General features: G+C 40.7%; 1 protein-coding gene and 1 long non-coding RNA gene across 5 annotated transcripts in view; one reads left to right on the top strand and one right to left on the bottom strand.

Annotated features, from left to right (window-relative positions):
• CACNA1E (calcium voltage-gated channel subunit alpha1 E) overlaps nucleotides 1-22,443 on the bottom strand; it is a 499,672-nt gene that overhangs the window by 394,325 nt on the left and 82,904 nt on the right. The window lies entirely within an intron of this gene.
• LOC140103908 (uncharacterized) overlaps nucleotides 5,686-22,443 on the top strand; it is a 52,170-nt gene continuing 35,412 nt past the window's right edge. The window contains exons 1-4 of the long non-coding RNA XR_011850204.1: nucleotides 5,686-5,764; nucleotides 6,190-6,260; nucleotides 7,921-7,986; nucleotides 13,067-13,137. This is a non-coding gene — a long non-coding RNA (uncharacterized lncRNA). The remainder of the gene's footprint in view (nucleotides 5,765-6,189; nucleotides 6,261-7,920; nucleotides 7,987-13,066; nucleotides 13,138-22,443) is intronic.

The raw sequence follows: 22,443 nt of genomic DNA, 5'->3' as shown, positions 1-22,443 counted from the left end.
ATCAAACTTTTTTTTTCCGAATACATCCTACAGATGCTGAGTTGGATTTAGATCTTAGGACTTTGAAGACCATGTCAACTAGTTGAATTGCACAAGGACTGTGTTGCTGGCAAACCTGTGCTTACCTGTGTCAAGTGAGCAGTCAATTCTTGAAGTTCATGAGATAAAAGCAGGAGAAAAGAGCAAATGTAGAGAACTTAGGTAAAGTAATGCTGCCTCCTAGGAGTGTATTCACACGGAGATTTTGTGATGCATTCTAAAAAGTATTGCAAATTATAAAGTGCATGTATTCTTACATGTTACCCTGCATTTGGCTGGTTTGAAAGTATTTTTCTTCATTGTTTCAAGGTTAAACAGCTGTGAAAATGTAATACAGCTCAAGCAAGGAAGAAAAATGCTTTCAAACCAGCCAAACACATGATAACATGTAAAAACCCATGCGACCACACCGCAGTGCAGTTTATCTGTAAATGTTTCACGGCTGTGCTGCTGGGATGAAGCTGAAATAATTCTTAATATTGGTCCCTCATATAAAAAAATTCTATAAAATGGTGGAGAAAACTCCATAAAACCATTGGGCCTGGAGGAATGCAGGAAATATCCAAGAAACCGCAAACTGTGCTAGATGTGTGCCAAGGAAGAGCTAAATATACAATATGTGCAACACCCCTGCCAACATATAGGCAAGGGAGTAGTTGTGAATAGGGCCCTCTACCTGTCAGGATCCATATAGTGAGTCTGATCAACTCACCCAAGGGATAATCTCAGGTAATTAGCAGCTGTAGATTCTGCCTGAACAGGCAATTGTTAAGTGGGTGTAAGTTATTCACCAATGAGTTGGCTGTATTGTAAGCTGAAGTGTGATTGGAGAGGTGTTACCACCTAACCAGGGGGATAATAAAACCCATTGGCAGTGGAAGCACAGGCTCTCTTGACCACCAGCTCTCTTGAGAGCACATGCTCTAGACCTCATGGTCTAGTCTTTCCACAGAGCAGCAGTCCAAACAGCAGTTCAGTACACCTTCAGTACCAGAGTCAGGAGACTCAAATCCAGAGAGGAAGCTTCTACAGTTTGGACACAGCGCCATACAAATCCTCCCAGCCAGAATCTACTACTAGGCTGGTGCTTTATTCCTGAGAACCACTCTCCATGACCACTCCAGGACCAGAATATGCTGTTGACCGTTAAGGGCCGTTGCCTGCTACCTGTTGCTACCTGTGAGTTAATTTGCCTCCGTCGGATCCCTAGATACAGCTGTCTACCATCACGGGCTTCCCATCCATTACCTATCTTACAGACACTGAGTACATCAGCCTCTCCCGCCATATTTCTTGCACACACCAACTACTGGAGACCTGCCAGGCTGTAGGACAGCCCTCCGATCTGATACCAAGCACCATGACATCAGCGCACCCTAGGCCGCAATTGCCAGCCACTCCGGTATTCTGGGCCCTGACTGCCTCCAGGACACAAGAAAAGGTTAGGCCCCAGTGGAGGATGTTGAATATGCTTTGATGTTGCTTGAATACATTAGCAAGATTTGGTTGACCTTTGGTCAGTCTTGGTGTTTTTTCTCATTTTACGGCTCCTGGAAACCTGAGAAGAAAATATCCACTTATCAAGTATCTGTGGGATTCCCTGGACAAACAATACCTGAAGGTGCCATCTTATAATTTATAGAACTACAAGGGGTTGTCATTGGAAGATTAATTGATAGACATGACAGAATAAGGGTCCGCCAAACCCCTATCTGCTTAATAATGTATAATGAAGAATACACATATTGGGGCACATTTACTTACCCGGTCCTGTCACGATCCCATGGTGCGTTGTCCGACAAGGATTGGGGTCTGCTGGGATTCACTAAGGTCATGCACCGAGGTCCGCCAGAGTTCACCTTCTTCTTCCTGGTGCATGTAAGTGCTGATCTTGCGACACAATTTAGTTATTTGAATTCCGCGTTTTTTCCGAATCTGTCGCGTTGTCCGACGTCCATGCCCCCCAATTTCTGTGGTGTGAAAGCCGGCACCGATGCGCCACAATCCGATCACGTGCGCCAAAATCCTGGGGCAATTTGGCGCAAAACGGAAATATTCGGGAAACGCGACAAAAGTGCGGCATTTTGACCCTTAGTAAATGAGCCCCTTTATGTGTGTTATATGTAATATGTAAAATTAATAACACGCTTGTATACGTTTGTATACATGTTTACATGTTTACATAAAAAATAAACCATCAAGAACGACTGTCTGCCAGTATTCTCACCCACAATCCTGACGGCACTCTCGAGTTTTACTATAACAAGGCGAGTGTGTTTATATAAAGCCATAAAATCCATCATTCCATCATCAGGCTGATTATGTGGTGGAACAAATGGAGCTGTCAGAAATTAGCAGGACATGTTTGGAAATTAATTAACTAATGTAAAAGAGAAGGAAACAAATAATCAGCCTATTTCATATTTATTCTTATAACTCCTTCAATGCTGGATCGTTTAGCTGAGTGATCTGCATTCTAAAAGGGGTTGGCCTTTTTCTTTTACATAAGTTGCCCAAGTGGCTTTACTCCCTGAATGTTCATCAAGTGATTCAGCATTCTGAGCATTACATTTTTGCTAGCTGTAGATGTTCCATTATTATTTGTTTACATGTCTGAGGTCTGATGAATAGGAGGGGCTGCAGCAGGATATTATAACCAATCCTATCCCTCCTCCTCTTCCTGTGTCAGTGAGGACAGGCAGTGAGAGAAAGACACACAGTGAGTTATGCCATGAGGATGGGCTGTAGCAATGAGAGATAGAAAGTTGTGTATATATGCAGAGGACAGCATGTTGAGAACAGGGAAAGGCTACATATACATGCAGAGGCCTACCTAATGGAAGAGATTTATTGAAAAGTGGCCAATCCCTTTAACTTAAAATAATTGAAACAGTGGATGTTAAGACCCACATGACAATTATGTTTTCAGGACCTCTGTAATGATGTCATTACTCATGGTGTAACTAGAAAATAATGGGTCCCATGGTAAAATTATTATTGGGCCCCTTCATATTAGGCCAAAATGTGTGTCTCTCACAGTTGAAGTCTATACAGCATAAGATAATAATTACAGACCACTCCATTCTTCGTAGGTGGGAAGAATTTGCAGTGTATCAAATACTTCTTTTCCTCACTGTATAAATGACCTATTTCAAGGGAAGTTTAAGCAACATCATAGCCAAATCGGGAAGATGTAGACTAAAAAGATGAGGCTGCTGTACTAGGGGTCAGGTAAGTAAAGCAGGGATTGGCTAATTGCTTTCATGATGATATTACAGAAAATGAATTCAAAAGAAACCGTAACATTAGACATTAGACACATTTTTAAAACATTTTGCCGAATACCCATCACGATATGAAATTATTTATGTCCCGGAGCTTCACATTTGATGCCAGGATTTCAGTGACCTTTAAAAGCCATTCATTATATAGATTTAGAAATATGGCATGAAATCCTGTTTGTGAAAACCCAAATCTAGACAAGAGTCTTGTACGACTGTAAATTACCGATGTAAAATCTAAATGTAATGAAGCAAGACCAGCTCTGCCGATCCCTGAAAACAAAAACTTGAAACCTTTTCTATTCATTTAGGGTATAGTCACTGAATATGGTACCCTCTGCACCAGTTACTTTTTGCCACTGATTAGGTACCCATAAATATCGGGTGTCAGCTGTATTATGGCACCAATTAAGTGCAGTCATCAAATGAGAAGGTGCCACCATCTGGTATCCATCCGGTGCCCCTTGATGACAGGACCCTTCACAAGGGCCTATTTCAGATCCAGTGATCTTAAAATTCACTACAATACTGCACTATATCAGATCCCCTATGGATCAAGTAACCTGGGGTTTTTTAGAAACACATTTACATAAAATAATACTTATGTAATTGATCCCCACACTACCCAAACATCATGATGGTATCTGTGTCCTGGTCCATCACTGACTATATAAAAAAAATCATGTGTTTCGCAGAGTAGGAGCTGCCATTTGGAGCTGAGGCGTGCAATGGGGGGATGGGGGGTGAGCAGTTATAAAATTGTTTGGGGACCCAATTATGACAAATGCATGGACAACATATACAGTATGGATATAAACACAAGTCCTATGCTGTATCTTTAGGTTTGGAACTTTCCCTGAAAACTGTTGGCTCATGTTCAGTTTTATATTGAACTCACGTAAGAAGATTCATTAGAAGTAATGCTATTAACTTCTTCATTTCACATCAAAGGGACAAGAAGATCATTTAGATGTTCCAAAGCGAAACCTGGGACGTCTGGACTCAAGTGTTTACAACGTGGACTGCACTTATCATAGCAGGATCCAACCAACGAGACCTCAGCTATATATTACATGATAAGTATGAGAGGTTGCAATGAAAGAAATAATATATTACACGATCTTTAAATGAATTCATGCGTCCTAATTCAAATCAATAACATTAGAGATTTGTATATCCTTAACTGAAAGGGGATTGATTAAGATAAAACAGGGGGCATGGATCAAGTGCACCATATTTGCCATCTGGCATCAGTTACTATGATAAACCTGGAACATTTTTGGCTAAAAATTTTGATGACCTATGCTATAGGTCAGTGATGGCTAACCTATGGCACGGGTGCCAGAGGTGGCACTCAGAGCCCTTTCTGTGGGCACTCAGGCCATCACCAGAGATGACTCCAGGCATCTTCCTGCAGTCCCAGACAGCCCAGGACTTGCTGTGCACAGAGGTATTTTAGAGTGACAGCTCTACCTGGCACTATTTTCTGCTTTATTGGTGTCCTCGGAGTGATGGTATCAATGAAAGCTGTGACAGAGAAGGGAATATAAATCACAAATTAAATTTCTGTGTTGGCACTTTGCGATAAATAAGCGGGTCTTTGTTGTAGTTTGGGCACTCGGCCTCTAAAAGGTTTGCCATCACTGCTATAGGTCATGAATATCAGATTAGTGAGTGTCCACAGATTAGGTGTTCTCTGGAGCTAATACAAAGGGAGTAGAAAAGGAAGCGGACAGCTCCATTCTCTGTACTGTGGCGGAACTCAAATGAAGCTCAGATCCCATTCAAATGAATCAATGCTTTGTAACTTGGTCTGACTACTACACAAATAATAGGACTGTTTACTTCCAGTTCCATACTCTGTGTACGCTAACCAACCTGCTATTAAGGACCTAAACTATTGAAATATCTATTTTTGTCAGAAAAATCCCTTTAACCAGGGGTAGACTGGCAACATATTTAACTGGAAAGTTTCTCAGTGGGCCGCAGGGGTTAGAGCTCCTTCACACTGTCACTTAATTAATAATAATAATAATAATAATTCCTTTATTTATGTATCACACACAGATTACGCAGCGCTGCACAGAGCTTGCCACAGTGTGGTCAGGTCTCTTGACAAGGGTTTCTTTAATAAATGCGGGGAGCACAACATGGTCACTTGTGGTGTAAGGGGTTGTGGTTTAAGAACCCCAAAAAGCCAGAAAAATGAACAAACCAATCATTTACAAGGGGCCATTAATGAACAAGTCAAAGAAAGGAACAACCAATCACAGCCCAGCTTTCATTTCACATTAGCAGATTATGATATGAATGCTTTGCTATGATTGGTTTCCACAGTTACCATGACATCACAACTGGTGTGGAATGTTGAGTCCAGCTGGCGCCATCTTGTGTCAGTGCATTTTGAGGAAGGAATGGCTACAAGTGGCTGTTTCGTGGGAGAGGTAGAGTGGGGTAAATGCTAAACTGGGATCGGTTTTCATGGAAATCAAATACAATTTTATTATTAGACAGTGTAAATAAATGGGCCCTATATACTATACAGGAGGTTTATCACATCTTCTACATTGGTATTTAGGACAATTATACTGCTGCTTATTACAGGACTTGTTCTTATATTGTTACTAAGATAATGTTTAGGGAAATATTTAACTAATCGCTGTTAGATGACATGACTGAGGTACCAAGAGGAAGGGGCCAGGTGGTAGGAGCAGCCGCTGTCATTACATGAGCCCACAGGGGGCGCTGCAGGACAAACTGGTATAAATATGGTCTGCCCCTCGTAATTAATGCCAGGCCACAATTAGTTATGAGACTACTGCTCTGCGCTATGAAGTCACTCACAACTAAAATCTTTTTTACTTCTCAGAAAAATGAAAGATTTACAGATGAAGTTTCTAAGCCTCTGAAAGACTGCACCGAAAACGTCATCTCTAGCTGGTAATGGACTCCGATAACCAATAGGGACAACACTAGGAAGAGGGGGCCTTATATAAGTTACTGGGGGCTGATATATTGTACACTGAGGGCTGTATTAGTTTCTTAGGGCTGCACATATTAATTACTGGAGGGCTGTATATTAGTTACTGGGGGGCTGTATATTAGTTACTGGGGGGCTGTATATTAGTTACTGGGGGGCTGTATATTAGTTAATGGGGGTGGATGCTAGTTACTGGGGGCTGTATATTAGTTTCTGGTGGCTGTATATTAGTTGCTGAGGCACAAATATATTGTACGCTGGGGGCTGTATATTAGCTATTGGGGGTGTATATTAGTTACTGTGGGCCTGTATTCTAGTTACTGGGGGGCTGATATATTGTACACTGGGGGCTGTATATTACTTACTTGGAGGCTGTATTTTACTTACTTGGGGGCTGTATACTAGTTACTGGGAGGGATGTATATTTTTTAGTCACTGGGGATTGTAAATTTGTTACGAGGGGCTGTATATTAGTTACTGGGGACTGTATATTAGATACGGGGGCTGCATATTAGTTACTTTGGGGCTGTATACTAGTTAGGGGGGGCTGCATAGCAGTTACAGGGGGCTGTATATCAGTTACTGGGGGCTGTATATTAGTTACTGGGGGCTGTATAGTAGTTTATGGGGGGCTGTGTATGTGTTACAGGGGCTATAGATCTACTTACTGGTTTGTATACTAGTTAGGGGGCTGCATATTAGTTACTTGGGGACTGATATATATTGTACACTGAGGGCTGTATATGTGTTACTGGGGACTAATATGTTGTACACTTGGGGGTTGTATATTAGTTAATTGGACCTGCCGACAACATAGGGACAATTGTAAATTATTTTCCAGGGCCACTGCATGTAATATTGTTTTGGAGGTGCAATTACTTCAGGGAGACAGAAAGACATATATAATACCATTTATTCAGGGCTTCGCTGTATATAATGTAATTCATTTGGGGGCTTTGTGCTTATTCTTATTAAGTCAGGGGGTGTAATGCAGGGGGCACAGTGTGGTCATGTCTCTAGACAGGGGTGTCCCAAATAAATGCGGGGAGCACAACATGGTCACTTGTGGGGTGAGAGGTTGTGGTTTAAGAATCCCAAAAACCAATAATTTACAAGGGGTCATTACTGAACATGTCAAAGAAAGGAACAACCAATCACAGCCCAGCTTTCATTTCACATTAGCATATTATGATATGAATGCTTTGCTATGATTGGTTTCCACAGTTACCATGACATCACAACTGGTGTGGAATGTTGTGACCAGCTGGCGCCATCTTGTGTCAGTTGAGTGCATTTTGAGGAGGGAACGGCTACAAGTGGCTGTGTCGTGGCTCCTGGGAGAGGTAGAGTGGGGTAAATACAAGGGACGTTTAGGAAAAAATATTATTTTGTAGCAAATCGGTGTAACTTGGTGTTAGATGACATGACTGAGGCACCAAGAGGAAGGGGCCAGGTGGTAGGAGCAGCCGCTGCCATTACATGAGCCCACAGGGGGCGCTGCAGGGCAAACCGGTATAAATATGGTCTGCCCCTCGTAATTAATGTTCGGCTACAATTAGCTATGAGACTACTGCTCTGCGCTATGAAGTTACTCAAATCTAAAATCTCTTTTTTTCTCAGAAAAATTGAAAAAGATTTACAGATGAAGTTTCTAAACCTCAGAAAGACCGAAACCATCTCTAGCTGGTAATGGACTCCGATAACCAATAGGGGCAACGCTAGGAAGAGGAGGCCTTATATTAGTTACTGAGGGCTGTAAACTAGTTACTGGGGGCTGTAAATTAGTTACTGGGGGCTGTATATTAATTACTGGGGGGGCTGTATTTAGTCACTGGGGGTTGTATATTATTTGCTGGTGGCTCTATACTAGTTACTGGGGGCTGTATATTAGTTACTGGAGGCTATGTATTAGTTTCTGGTGGCTGTATATTAGCTATTGGAGGTGTATATTAGGTAATGTAGGCCTGTATTCTAGTCACTGGGGGGCTGATATATTGTACACTGGGGGCTGTATATTAGCTATTGGGGGTTGTATATTAGTTACAGGGGCTATATATTAGTTATGGTTCCTGTATTCTAGTTACTGGGGGGCTGATATATTGTACACTGGGGGCTGTGTATTACTTACTGGGAGGCTATATACTAGTTACTGGGGGTTTGTATACTAGTTATGGAGGGCTGTATTTTAGTTACTTGGGGGCTGTATATTTATTAGTCACTGGGGATTTAAATTTGTTAAGAGGGACTGTATATTAGTTACTTGGGGGTTGTATACGAGTTACGGGGGGGCTGCATATCAGTTACATGGGAGCTGTATATCAGTTACTGGGGGGTTGTATATTTGTTAAAAGGGGCTATAGATCTACAAACTGGTTTGTATACTAGTTAGGGGGGCTGTTTATTAGTTACATTTGAGTTTTATACTAGATACTTTGGGGCTGTTAATGAGTTACTGGGGGCTGTATATTAGTTATTGTATATTAGATATGGGGGCAGTATATTTAGGAGCTGATATATTGTACACTGGGGGTTGTGTATTAGTTACTGAGGGCCTGTATACTACTTACTGTGGGCTGATCTATTTTACACTGGAGTCTGTATACTAATTACTGGGGGGCTGTATACTAGTTACTGGTTCTGTATATTAGTTAATGTGGGGTTATTTATTAGTTACTGGGGGGGCTGTATATTAGTTACTGGGGGCTGTATATTAGTTACTGGGGGCTGTATATATATTTGTCACTGGGGGCTGTATATATATTTGTCACTGGGGGCTGTATATTAGGAAGATGGGAATAATAAATTATGAGATACAGTAGGTTGCATTCTTGTTATTGGAGGGTTATATATTAATTACTGGGGGGCTTTTTACAGGGGGCTGTATATTAGTTACAGGGGGCTGTATATTTGTTACTGAGGGCTGATATATTGGACACTGAGGGCTGTATATTAATTTCTTTGGGCTATATACTAGTTACTGGGGGCTATATATTAGTGACAGGGGGCTGTATAGCAGTTACTGGGGGGGGGGGTATATTAGTTAAAGGAGCTATAGATCTACTTACTGGTTTGTATAATCGTTAGTGGGTTGTATATTAGTTACGTTTGGGCTTTATATGAGATACTGGGGGGTTGTATATTAGTTACTGGGTGCTGTCTATGAGTTACTAGGGGGCTGTATATTTATTAGTCATTAGGGGTTGTATATTAGTCACTAGAGGCTGTACATTAACCCCTAGGCGCACCACGACGTTATACTACGTCCCCGGGGCTAGATACTTAGCGCACCGGGACGTAGTATAACGTCCAGCTTCTGGGACCGGCTCACGAACGGAGCCGGTACCAGAAGCAGCGGCTGTCAGCTGTCTAGTACAGCTGACAGCCTGCGCTAACACCCGCGATCGGAGCCGGCTCCGATCGCGGGTGTTAACCCCTTACACGCCGCGGTCAAGCATGACCGCGGCGTGTAAGGGTGTTCCTGCTGTGGATCGGATCCCCCGTGCCGCTTACCGGGGGATCCGATCCTCTTCCGGGCAGCTCCGAGGACTGGCATGTGCCCCGGAGCTGCCCGGTCTCCATGGCAGCCAGATCCCTTCCGGGTCTGACTGCAAACTGTCTGAGCATGCGCAAGCTTGCTCAGACAGTTTACACTGCTCTACAATAAAATAGTATTGTAGAGCAGTGTATTGAACTTAAACCAGTGATCAGAGCATCACTGGTTTAAGTTCAAGTATGTATAAGTAAAAAAATGCAAAAACACTTAACACTACACATTATAATAAATAAAAAATAAATACATAAAATATAAGCCCCTAAAATGTCACTTTCCCATAAAAAACTTAATAAAGTATAAAAAACATAAAAACACAAAAAAACCCCGCATATTTGGTATTGCCGCGTCCGTAACAATCTGCATAATAAAACAGAATTGTTACTGGACCCGCACGGTAAACGCCGGAGGAAAAAAACGCAAAAAACGTTCCGAAAAAAGATAATTTTTAATTAATACCCTATAAAAAATGCTCTAAAAAGTGATTTAAAAAATTGTATGCACTCTAAAATAAGCCCACTAAAAAGAACAACTGTTCTCGCAAAAAATAAGCCCCTAACAAGATTTGTCAGCCAAAAAATAAAAAAGTTATGCATATAAAAAGATGGTGATGCTAAAATGAATAAGATTTTCTCCAAATTAGTTTTTATTCAGTACAATTGAATAAAATACACAAAACCCCCACATATTTGGTATCCCTGCGTCCGTAACAATCTGTATAATAAAACAGAATCGATATTAGATCCGCAAAGTGAACCCCGTAAAAAACAACCTAAAAAAACTCTCTCTGAAAAAGATGATTTTTTATTAATGTCCTTCAAAAATGCTCTAAAAAAAGTGATTTAAAAAAGTTACGCAATCTAAAATAAGACCACTAAAAAGAGCAATCCTTCTCGCATAAAATAAGCCCTTAAACAGATTTGTGAGGTGAAAAATAAAAAAGTTATACATATGAAAGACAGTGATGCTAAAATTAACAACAATTTTGCCAAATTACTTTTTATGCAATAAAAATGGGAAAAAAATAAAAAATCTATATAGATGAGGTCTTTTTGTAATCGTGGCGACCCATAGAATAAAAATAATATACTATTTTTATGGTATGGTAAACAGCCAAAAAAAAACCCCATAAAAATCTTCCTGAAAAGTGATGATTTTCATTTCCTCCACCAACAAAGAGTTAATAAAATCTCACCAATTAGCCTATAGATTCCCCCAAATTACGTACCAGAAAAGTGCATCTCATGTGGCAAAAGAAATAAGCCCCTATAGGTCCACAATAAAAAAAAGAAAAAAATTATAGCCTGTACAATGTGACATAGCAAATCTGATGTGGATGGCGCCTCCTTCCCTTCTATGCCCGGCCGTGCGCCCATACAGCAGGTTACCACCACATATGGGGTATCCGTGTACTCGGGAGAAATTGGGTATCAAACTTTGTGGAGCCTTTATTCATTTAATCCATTGTAAATGTTTAATTTTCCACCCAAAATGGGTGTATTGTGAAAAAATATTACAATTTGGAGATTGCACCTCCATTTTGTTTTAACCCCTATAAAACACGTAAAGCGTTAACAAACTTCTTAAAAGTGGTTTTTCATACGTTGAGGTGTGTAGTTTCCACAATGGGGTAATTTACGAGTCTCACTATTATTTAGGCCTCTCAGTGACAATTAGAAGTTGAGCAGGTCCATCTAAATACAGGTTTTGGTGATTTTACAAAAAATGTGAAAAATGATACCTAAATTCTGAGCCTCAGAACATTCTAGTAAAATATGTGGAATCTTAAAAAACCATGCCAGCATAAAGCAAACACTTGGGAAATGTAAGTTATGAATTTATTTGGGAGCTATGACTATCTGCATCAAAAGTAGAGAATTTAGAACGTTGAAAATAAAGAATTTTTCCAAATTTTTGCCAAATTTTGTTTTTTTTCATAACTAAACACAAAAGATTTCATCCAAATTTTTAAACTAATTTGAAGTACAATGTGTCACGAGAAAACAATCTCAAAATCCCCTGGATATCTCATAGCGTTCCAAAACTATAACCACTTATAGTGACACAGGTCAGATTTGAAGAATGGGGCCGCGTCCTTAAGGCCAAAAGAGGCTGCGTCCCGTAGGGGTTAATTACTGGGGGCTATATATTAGGTTACTAGGGGTGTGTATACTAGTTAGGGGGGCTGTATTTTAGTTACTTTTGGGCTTTAAACTAGATACTGGGGGGCTGTATATTTGTTACAGGGGCTATAGATCTACTTACTGGTGTTAGGGGGGCTGTATATTAGTCACGTTTGGGCTTTATACTATATACTGGGGGTTGTATATTTGTTACTGAGTGCTGTCTATGAGTTACTTATGACTGATATGTTGTACACTTGGGGGTTGTATGTTAGTTAATTGGACCTGTCTACAACATAGGGACAATTGTAGATAATTTTCCAGGGCCACTGCATGTAACAGTGTTGTCAGGTCTCTAGATAAGGGGTGTCCTTAATAAATGCAGGGAGCAGAACATGGTCACTTGTGCGGTGAGAGGTTGTTGTGTAAGAACCTCAAAAAGCCATAAAAATGAACGAACAAATAATTTACAAGGGGCCATTAATGAACATGTCAAAGAAAGGAACAACCAATCACAGCCCAGCTTTCATTTCACATGAGCAGAGTGTGATATGAATGCTTTGCTATGATTGGTTTCCACAGTTACCATGACATCACAACTGGTGTGGAATGTTGTGACCAGCTGGCGCCATCTTGTGTCAGTTGAGTGCATTTTGAGGAGGGAACGGTACAAGTGGCTGCTTCGTGGCACCTGGGAGAGGTAGAGTGGGGTAAATGCTAAACTGGAATTGGTTTTTATGGAAATCAAATACAATTTTATTATTAGACAGTGTAAATAAATTTTAGGACAATTATACTGCTGCTTATTACAGGACGTCTTCTTATGTCGTTACTAAGATAATGTTTAGGGAAATATTTTTGTAACTAATCGATGTAAGTAATCGGTGTTAGATGACATGACTGAGGCACCTAGAGGAAGGGGCCAGGTGGTAGGAGCAGCCGCTGCCATTACATGAGCCCACAGGGGGCGCTGCAGGACAAACCGGTATAAATATGGTCTGCCCCTCGTAATTAATGCCAGGCTACAATTAGTTATGAGACTACTGCTCTGCGCTATGAAGTCACTCACATCTAAAATCTCTTTTTTTCTCAGAAAAATGAAAGATTTACAGATGAAGTTTATAAACCTCAGAAAGACTGCACCGAAAACGTCATCTCCAGCTGGTAATGGACTCCGATAACCAATAGGGACAACACTAGGAAGAGGGGGCCTTATATAAGTTACTGGGGGCTGATATATTGTACACTGTGGGGCTGTATATTAGTCACTAGTGGTTGTATATTAATTACGGTGGGTTGTATTCTAGTTACTGGAGGGCTGTATACTATACTAATGGGGGTTGTATATTTATTGCTGGTGGCTCTATACTAGCTACTGGGTGGATGTATATTAGTTGATGGGGTTGGATAGTAGTTACTGGGGGCTATATATTAGGTTGTATATTAGTTACTGAGGCGCAAATATATTGTACACTGAGGGCTGTATATTAGCTATTGTGGTGTATATTAGTTACTGTGGGCCCTTATTCTAGTTACTGGGGGGGGTGATATATTGTACACTGGAGGCTGTGTATTACTTACTGGGGGTTTGTATACTAGTTATGGAGGGCTGTATTTTAATTACTTGGGGGCTGTATATTTATTAGTCACTGGGGCTGATATATTAGTTACAGGGGGGCTATATATTAGTTACTGGGGGGCTGTATATTAGTTACTGGGGGAGCTGTATATTAGTTACTGGGGGCTGTATATTAGTTACTGGGGGGCTGTATATTAGTTACTGGGGGGCTGTATATTAGTTACTGGGGGGCTGTATATTAGTTACTGGGGAGCTGTATATTAGTTACAGGGGGGCTATATATTAGTTACTGGGGGGCTGTATATTAGTTACTGGGGGAGCTGTATATTAGTTACTGGGGGCTGTATAACAGTTACTGGGAGGCTGTATATTAGTTACTGGGGGAGCTGTATATTAGTTACTGGGGGCTGTATAACAGTTACTGGGGGCTGTATATTTGTTACAGGGGCCATAGATCTACTTACTGCTTTGTATAATAATTAGAGGGGCTGTATATTAGTTACGTTTGGAATTTATACTAGATACTTTGGGGCTATTAATTAGTTACTGGGGGGTGTATATTAGTTACTGGGGGGTGTATATTAGTTACTGGGGGGTGTATATTAGTTACTGGGGGCTATATACTAGGTTACTAGGGGTGTGTATACTAGATAGGGGGCTTTATTTTAGTTACTTTGGGTCTTTATACTATATACTGGGGCTGTATATTAGTTACTGGTGCTATAGATCTACTTACTGTTTTGTGTACTAGTTATGGGGGTTGTATATTAGTTACATTTGGGCTTTATACTACATACTGGGGGTTGTATATATGTTACTGGGGGGCTGTCTTTTAGTTTCTAGGGAGTTGTATATATTAGTCACTGGGGATTGTATATTTGTTGCTGGGGGCTGCATATTAGGTATTGGGGGCTAAATATTGAACACTGGGGGGTTGTATATTTGTAAAGGTAGGTTGTATACCAGTGACTGTAAGGTGGATATATTGTACACTGGGGTTTGAATACTGGTGGATGTATACTAGTTACTGGGAGCTGTGTATTAGTATCTTGGGGTTGTATATTAGTTACTGAGGGGCGGATATATTGTACACTGGAGGCTGTATACTAGTTACTGGGGGGCTGTTTATTTATTAGTAACTGGGGGTTGTATATTAGTTATGGGGGCTGTATATCAGTTAATGGGGGGCTGTATATCAGTTAATGGGGGCTTATATATTGTACGCTGGGGGGTAATATAAGTTACGGTGGATTGTCTACTAGTTACTGGGGGGCTGTATATTAATAAGTCACAGAGGGGCTGTATTTTATACACTGGGGTGTTCTATATTATTTACGGGGCACTGCATATTAGTTAGTGGGGGGCTGTATACTAGTTACTGGTGGGCTGATATAGTGTACACTGGGGGGCTGTATATTTCTTAGTCACTTAGGGTTGTATATTAGTTACGCGGGGATGATTTATTGTAAACTTGGGGGTTGTATATTAGGAACGGTGGGTTGTATATTAGTTACTGGGGGCTGTATATTGTACATTGGGGGTTGTATATTAATTACTGGTGGTTGTATACGTGTTGCTGTGGGGCTGTATATTTGTTAATGGTAGGTTGTATACTAGATACTGGGGGCTAAGTATTAGTTTCTTGGGGGTTTTATATTAGTTACTGAGGGGCAGATATATTGTGCGCTGGGGGCTGTATATTTAATATTCACAGGGAGGGGGCTAATATATTGACACAGGGGGTTGTATATTAGTTACTAAGGGGCTGTATACCAGTTACGGGAGGACTGATATATTGTACACTGGGGGGTGAATACTAATTACTGGGGGCTGTATACTAGTTACAGGGAGCTGTATATCAGTTACTTGTGGGCTGTTTACTGATTACTGGAGTTTTTCGTTACTGTGGGTTGTATATTAGTTTATGGGGGGCTGTATATTTGCTACAGGGGGCTGTATATTAGTTACTGAGGGCTGATATTTTGTAAACTTGGGGGTTGTATGTTAGGCACGGTGGATTGAATTAAGTCATTGGGGGGTGTATATTGTACACTGGGGGGTAGTATATTAATTACTGATGGCTGTATACTAGTTGCTAGGGGGCTGTATATTTGTTAATGGGGGTTTTAATATTAGTTACTGAGGAGCAGATATATTGTACACTGGGGGGTTGTATATTAGTTACAGGGGCTGTATATTAGTTATGGGGGCTGTATACTAATTACTGGGGGCTGCATATTTAATAGTCACTGGGGAACTAATATATTGTACACTGGGGGTAGTATATTAGTTACTGGGGGCTGATATATTGTACACTGGGGGCTGTATACTAAGTATTTTGGGGCTGTATATTATTTACTGGGAGTTTGTATACTGGTTACAGGGAGATGTATATTAGTTACTTGTGGGCTGATTACTACTGATTACCAGAGTTTTAAGTTACTGTGGGCTGTATATCAGATACGGGGGCTGTATATCTGTTACTGGGGGCTGATATATTGTACATTGGGGGGTTGTATATTAGTTACAGCGGGTTGTGTACTCATTACTGGAGGACGGACATATTGTACACTGGGGGCTGTATACAAGTTACTGGGGGAGTGTAAATTTATAATTCCCGGGGGGGCTGATATATTGTACACGGGTGGTTGTATTATTGTTACCGAGGACTGTATATTGATTACTGGGGGATTGTATACTAGTTACTGGGGGCAGGGTATTAGACATGTTTTTAAAATAAGTAAGCGATAGGGACAGCGCTAGGGAGAGTGTCAGGAGATTAGGAGAGGTACGAGGTGCAGGAGGCTCTACCTTTAGGAGCAGTCCTGTAGCTGAGGGACTAGACAGGGAATCAGGAGATACAGGGACAGATTAGGGACAGGAATGAATAGTAATAGACTGCAAAATGGAAAGAAGAGGGGAAGGAGCTACAAATCGGGACATTACAAAATTTGGGGAGCTACAGAAGGTGGCTGTATATTAGTTACTGGGGGTTGTATATCAGTTAAAGGGGGTTGCATATTAGTTATGGGGAGCTGTATATTTGTTACTGGGGCATATATATTGTACAGTGGGGGGCTGTATATTTGTTACAGGGGTTATAGATCTACTTACTGGTTTGTATACTAGTTAGCAGGGCTGTATATTAGTTAAGTTTGGACTTCATACTAGATACTGGGGGTTGTATATTTGTTACTGGGTGCTGTCTATGAGTTACTGGGGGACTGTATATTTATTAGTCACTAGGGGTTGTATATTGGTTATGGGGGGCTGTTAATTAGTTACTGGGGGCTGTATATTAGTTATGGGGGGGCTGATATATTATATACTGGAGGGTTGTATATTAATTACTGATGGCTAAATACTAGTCGCTGGGGGGCTGTATATTTGTTAATGGGGGGTTGTATTAGTTTCTGGGGGGTTTAACATTCGTTACTAAGGGGCAGATATATTGTACACTGGGGGGCTGTATACTAGTTATGGGGGCTGTATATTAGTTACTGGGGGGCCGATATATTGTACATTGAGGGCTGTATATTAGTTACTTGGAGACTGTATACTAGTTTCTGGGGGCTGTATATTAGTTACTGGGGGGGCCGATATACTGTACATTGAGGGCTGTATATTAATTTCTCTGCGCTATATACTAGTTACTAGAGGGCTCTATATTAGTTTACTTATTTACTATATACTATACTATGCTATACTGTAATTTGGAGATTTAAACTAGATACTGGGGGTTGTATATTTGTTACCTGACTCTGTCTATGAGTTACTGGGGGGCTGTATAATTATTAGTCACTAGAAATTGTATATTTGTTACTGGAGGGCTGATGTATTGTACACTAGGGGGTTGTATATTAGGTACTGGGGGGCTGTAAATTTATAAGTCACGGGGGGGGGCTACACTGGGTGGTTGTATTATAGTAACGGGAGCTGTATATTATTTACTTGGAGGCTGTATACTAGATATTTGGGGTTGTATATTAGTAATGGTAAGTTGTATGCTTTTTACTGGGGGGCTTATATATTTTACACTGGGAGTTGTATATCAGTTTCTGGGGGTCTTTTTACTAGTTACTGGGGGTTTATATACTAGTTACAGGGAGCTTTATATTAGTTACTTGTGGGCTTTTTAGTTATAACTGGAGTCTTTAGTTACTGGGGGCTGTATATTAGTTACTGGGGGATATATATTTATTAATGAGGCTGGATATTAGTTACTGGGGGGGCTGTATATTAGTTACTGGGGGGCTGTATATTAGTTACTGGGGGATATATATTTATTAATGAGGGCTGGATATTAGTTACTGGGGGGTTGTATACCATATACTATATACATATATACTATATATTACTGGAGGGCCGAAATATTGTACACTGGGGGCTGTATATTAGTTACTGGGGGCTGTAAATTTATAAGTCACTGAGGGGGATATTGTACACTGGATGGTTGTATTATGGTTAAGGGGGGCTGTATATTAGTTGCTGGGGGTTTGTATACTAGTTATGGGGGGCTGTATACTAGATACTTGTGGACTGATACATTGTACACTGATGGTTGTATATTAGTTACTGGGGTCTGTATATTAGTTACTGGGGGGCTGTATATTAGTTACTGGGGGGCTGTATATTAGTTACTGGGGGGCTGTATATTAGTTACTGGGGGCTGTATATGTATTGGTCACTGGGGGCTGTATATTAGTTACTGGGGGGCTGTATATGTATTGGTCACTGGGGGCTGTATATTAGTTACTGGGGGGGGCTGTATGTGTATTTGTCACTGGGGGTTGTGTATTAGGAAGATGGAAATAATAAGTGATGAGATACAGGAGATTGGGAGACATGTTTTTAAAATAAGTAAGCGATAGGGACAGCGCTAGGGAGAGTGTCAGGAGATTAGGAGAGGTACGAGGTGCAGGAGGCTCTAGCTTTAGGAGCAGTCCTGTAGCTGAGGGACTAGACAGGGAGATACAAGAGATACAGGGACAGATTAGGGACAGGAATGATTAGTAATGGAAAGAAAAGGGGAAGAAGTAAAAATAGGGACATTACAAAATTTGAGTCGCGACAGAAGGTGGCTGTATATCAGTTACTGGGGGGTGTTAATGGGGGCTGTATATCAGTTACTGGGGGGTGTTAATGGGGGCAGTATATCAGTTACTGGGGGCTGTATATTAGTTACTAGAGGCTTATATATTGTACACTGGGGGGTTGTATATTAGATACGGTGGGTTGTAGTCTAGTTACTGGAGGACGGATATATATTCTACAATTGGGGCTGTATAATAGTTACTATGGGGCTGTATATTAGTTACTGGGGGCTTATATATTGAACCCTGGGGGGTTGTTTATTAGTAACAGTAATTTGTATACTAGTTACTGGGGGGCTGATATATTGTACACTGGGGCTGTTTATCAGTTTCTGGGGGGGTGCTGCATATTTGTTACAGGGCTGATATATTGTACAGTGGGTATATTAGTTACTGGGGGGCTTTTTACTAGTTACTGGGAGTTTATATACTAGTTACATGGGGCTGTATTTTAGTTACTGGGGGCTGTATATTCGTTTCTGAATGGCAGATATATTGTACACTGAGGGTTGTATATTAATTTCTTTGGGCTATATACTAGTTACTGGGGGGCTATATATTAGTGACAGGGGCTATAGATCTACTCACTGGTTTGTATAATAGTTATGGAGCTTGTATATTAGTTACGTTTGGGCTTTATACTAGATACTGGGGGTTGTATAGTTGTTACTGGGTGCTGTCTATGAGTTACTGTATAGTTATAAGTCATTAGGGGTTGTATATTAGTTATGGGGCTGTATATGAGTTTCTGGGGGGCTGTATATTTACCAGTCACTGAGGGTTGTACATTAGTTACTGGGGGCTGCTAAATTGTACACTGGGGGGGTGGATATTAGTTACTGGGGGACTGTAAATTTATATTGTACAGTGGAGGGTTGTATATTAGTTACTGGGGGGCTGTATACTAGTTACTGGTGGTTTGCATACTAATTACAGGGGTCTATTTTTTAGTTACTTGGGGGCTGTATATTTGTTTCATGGGGCTGTATATTTGTTACTGAGGGCTGTATATTAGTTACTAGGGAGGGGGGGCTGTATATTAGTTACTAGGGAGGGGGGGCTGTATATTAGTTACTGGGGGGTGGCTGTAATTCAATTAGTCACTGGGGGATGTATATTAGTTATGCGTCTGTTTATTAGTTACTTGGAGACTGTATACTAGTTACTGGGGGTTGTATTTAAGTAACTGGGGGGCTGTATATATTGTATATTAAAGGCTGTATATTAATTTACCTGGGCTATATACTGGTTACTGTGGGGGCTGTATATTAGTTACATGGGCTGTATAGCAGTTACTGGGGGGCTGTATATTTGTTATGGGGGGCCCATAACCCTACTTACTTGCTTGTATACTAGTTAGGGGGGCTGTACTTTGGATATTTAAACTAGATACTGGGGGTTGTATATTTGTAACTGGGTGCTGTCTAGGAGTTACTGGGGGACTGTATAATTATTAGTCACTAAAAATTGTATATTAGTTACTGGGGGACTGTATACTAATTACGGGGGGCTGTATATAAGTAACTGGGGGACTGTATCCTAGTTGCTGGGGGTTTGTATAATAGTTACGGGGGGCTGTATATTATTTGCTTTATATATATAAGTAACTACTTGGGGACTGATATATTGTACACTGAGTGCTGTATATTAGTTACTGGGGGGCTGTATATTTATTTGTCACTGGGGGCTGTATATTAGTTACTAGGGGCTGAATATTAGTTACTGGGGGCTGTATATTAGTTACTAGGGGCTGAATATTAGTTACTGGGGGCTGTATATTAGTTACTAGGGGCTGAATATTAGTTACTGGGGGCTGTATATTAGTTACTGGGGGCTGTATATTAGTTACTAGGGGCTGAATATTAGTTACTGGGGGCTGTATATTAGTTACTGGGGGCTGTATATCAGTTATGGGGGCTGTATATTAGTTACTAGGGGCTGAATATTAGTTACTGGGGGGCTGTATATTAGTTACTAGGGGCTGAATATTAGTTACTGGGGGCTGTATATTAGTTACTGGGGGCTGTATATCAGTTATGGGGGCTGTATATTAGTTACTGGGGGCTGTATATTAGTTACTGGGGGGCTGTATATGTATTTGTCACTGGGGGTTGTATATTAGGAAGATGGGAATAATAAGTGATGAGATACAGGAGATTGGGAGAAAGTTTTTAAAATAAGTAAGCGATAGGGACAGCGCTAGGGAGAGTGTCAGGAGATTAGAAGAGGTACGAGGTGCAGGAGGCTCTACCTTTAGGAGCAGTCCTGTAGCTGAGGGACTAGACAGGGAATCAGGAGATACAGGGACAGATTAGGGACAGGAATGATTAGTAATTGGCTGCAAAATGGAAAGAAGAGGGGAAGGAGCTACAAATAGGGACATTACAAAATTAGGGGCGCTACAGAAGGTGTCTGTATATTAGTTACTGGGGGCTGTATATTAGTTATTGGGAGCTGTATATTTATCAGTCACTGTGGGTTGTATATTAATTATGGGGGGGGGCAGTATATCAGGGGGGCTGATATATTGTACAGTGGGGGTTGTTTATGCGTTACTGGGGGAGCTGTATTTTAGTTACTGGGGATTGTATTTTAATTACTAGAGGAGTATATTTCTTAGTCACTGGGGACTGTATATTACTTACTGGGGGGTGATATATTGTACACTGAGGGCTGTATAGTAAATTCTTTGGGCTATATACTAGTTACTGTGGGGCTGTATATTAGTGACGGGGGGCTTTATATTTGCTACAGGGGTTATAGATCTACTTACTGGTGTGTATACTAGTTATGGGGGTTGTATATTAGTTAAGCTTGGGCTATATATTAGATACTGGGGGTTGTAAATTTGTTACTGAGGGCTGTCTATGAGTTACTGGGGGGATGTATACTTATTAGTCACTAGGGGTCGTATATTGGTTACGGGGGCTGTATATTAGTTATGGGGGGCTGATATATTATACACTTGGGGGTTGTAAATTTATTAATGATGGCTGAATACTAGTTGCTGGGGGGCTGTATATTTGTTAATGGTGGTTGTATTAGTTTCTGGTTGTTTTAATATAAGTTCCTGAGGGGCAGATATATTGTACACTGGGGGCTGTATACTAGTTACTGGGGGATGTATATTTAAAAGTCACTGGGGGGCTAATATAATGTATTATATTAGTTATGGGGGCTGTATACTTGTTACTGAGGCCTGAAATATTGTACACTGGGGGCTGTATGCTAATTACTGGGGGTTTGTATACTAGTTACAGGGAGCTTTATATTAGTTACTTATTAATTATTAGTAATTACTGGAGTTTTTAGTTACTGTGGGCTGTATATTAGTTAACGGGGCTTATATATTGTACATTGCGGGGTTGTATATTAGTTACGGTAGGTTGTATTCCAGTTTCTGGGGGGCTGTATATTGTACATGGGGTGGGGGTTGTATATTAATTACTGGGGGGCTGTATACTAGTTACTTGGGGTTTGTATACTAATTACAAGGGGGTTGTAATTTAGTTACTTGGGGGTTATATATTAGTTTCATGGGGCTGTATATTTGTTACTGTGGGCTGTATGTTAGTTAATGGGGGGGCTGTATATTTATTAGTCTTTGGGTGATGTATTTTTGTTATTTGCCTGTATATTAGTTACGTGGAGACTGTATACTAGGGGGGGTAGTATATAAGTTACTGGGGGGTTGTAAATTTGTTATGGGAAGCTATAGATCTACTTACTTGCTTGTATACTAGTTAGGAGGGCTGTACTTTGGAGATTTAAACTAGATACTGGGGGTTGTATATTAGT

This window comes from Engystomops pustulosus, chromosome 10 (genome assembly GCF_040894005.1).
Source record: "Engystomops pustulosus chromosome 10, aEngPut4.maternal, whole genome shotgun sequence".
Lineage (NCBI taxonomy): Eukaryota > Metazoa > Chordata > Amphibia > Anura > Leptodactylidae > Engystomops > Engystomops pustulosus.
The sequence above is the reverse complement of the archived record's forward strand: the minus strand, read 5'-3'. Positions and strand labels throughout refer to the sequence as shown.